The sequence below is a fragment of the Schistosoma mansoni genome, chromosome 1 (genome assembly GCF_000237925.1).
Source record: "Schistosoma mansoni strain Puerto Rico chromosome 1, complete genome".
Taxonomy (NCBI): domain Eukaryota; kingdom Metazoa; phylum Platyhelminthes; class Trematoda; order Strigeidida; family Schistosomatidae; genus Schistosoma; species Schistosoma mansoni.
Window position 1 is genome coordinate 16,080,716 of NC_031495.1, and position 1,887 is coordinate 16,082,602.

Sequence of the window (1,887 nt, forward strand, 5' to 3'; positions counted from 1 at the left end):
GTATCGTTTGATATGTTAAGTTCATATGCCTTATTTTAACTTCTGGACAAGTCCATTCACCTATCCATCATGAGTCATGTTTTCACCTTGTTAATTATTCACTCATTGACGCCGAATATTTTCTATATGAGCGTATGCGTGTGTACACTTATTATCCTATTTATCACATGTCTGTTATCTATTCTTGTCTGAATATAAATATCGATTAACTCTTGATTAAAGTGAGTTGGCTTACCCGCCATCTCCAATGCGTGTCATTTTCGTTTCGCTCGCTGATATTTACTCATGTGCCTATAACTTTCTGGCCTGTGTCATTTGTCAATAAAACTGTAGCTGCCGCTTCTCTTTGCCTTCTGATTTTATGCACCGTTAAGATTTGTATTATAACGGTTATCGAGGTGAACGCTTAGCGAATCACGGCACCACAATCCTCTCAGAAGTTCCTCGAACACAACACGGAGAAGACCAAACCAGGACGAAACGGCCGTCCAGTGCTTCCAGGTTTTCCATGGTGGTCTAGCTTCAATTGACTCATGATCTCAACTATATAAAATTACTAATTAATTGATTGGTTTTTTTTAACTTTCAATAATTCTGAATTCTATCAAATTATTATTATTTTCAGGACTCAGTGGCCGAGTGGATAACGCGATGGCGTTTGAAGCGAAAGGTACTGGGTTCAAGTCCCAGAGTGAACATCAACTCAGATGCAGGCACATCCAGCTGACGAATCCCAAATAGGACGAAACGCGCGTCCTGGATTCCACTGCTAGCCACTATCCATCTTTGCTTACTATTATTATTATTAGATTCAGTGCGTAATCACTAGATTGAATGGAGTGCAGATAACATATGAAAACGATTTTTTTCCAATCATCTATGACGTGTGATTATATCTCTCAACCCGATTCAATGAGGGTCCTGGTTCTATTGTCTAATCTACTGAGGATGCTGAGTTTATAATTTATCATATGTTTGCTTTCCAGAAGTTTGGTCCGGCTGTAGCTGACACGTTCTCGTTATTGACAACTATATGGAAATCAAATACTAGGACTGCATGGTCGCTTATCTAAGGGTGTCATATAATGGAGGTCTGAGAAATCATACTCATAACTGATCAATATGAGATCTGGTAAGGGTGATTCGGAGTCCGGGTCTAACCTAGTTGCCTGTTTCACATGTTGCACTAGGACACACGTGATAACCGCGTCAACTAGTTTCTGTTCAAAAGAATTTTTGACTTGAATATCCTGTTTAACACAGGTGAAAATATGTTGGGAGTAACTTCTGTATGATGTAAAAATATTTTAAAATCATGTTATGGAAAATTAGTAATTTTATGACTCTGTACTATTAAGACATATGTTAATGTAATTTATCTAGTACATTTTCAACCACTGTAATCACCTGTGTAACGTAAAGAGACTCAGAATATTGAATATAACATTGAAAAACAAATTGAATCTTGAATTTTTCTGTTAAAATCAACGAAGAATAATTTCTCATTAGGCTTTAAATTTACAGTAAAAATTCGCAAGTCGAAACTTTGATAAGGTTATATTCCAACGGAAATCATGAGGACGAATGTAGTAAAGGAAATAGTAATATTATGGTGATGTAGTGAACGAGAACTCAGGTGACGCAAACCGGTGAATTTAATAGCGTGCAATTACAGAGTGCTTCAATAAAATATGAAAACCATACATTAAGTATATTATTTGCACATCTTCCTTCCACTGTTCTTTACATACTTCATGATTCCTTCAGTTCTATTGTTATTACATTTGCTCTCTGTTTCTCTTCTTGTTCTCTTCAATTCAATCTCCTCAATCTTCTGCAGACAGGCAGTTCACATTCTATTGATGCTACATACTACTTATATCTGTC

At 36.5% G+C, this 1,887-nt stretch overlaps 2 non-coding genes across 2 annotated transcripts; both read left to right on the forward strand.

The window, feature by feature from the left end:
* Positions 1–628: 628 nt before the first annotated feature.
* On the forward strand, positions 629–695 carry Smp_tRNA_02248_Gln_TTG.1.1. The gene has a single exon. It is a non-coding gene (tRNA).
* Positions 630–696, forward strand: Smp_tRNA_01291_Gln_TTG.1.1. Its single transcript has one exon. It is a non-coding gene (tRNA).
* Positions 697–1,887: the final 1,191 nt, after the last annotated feature.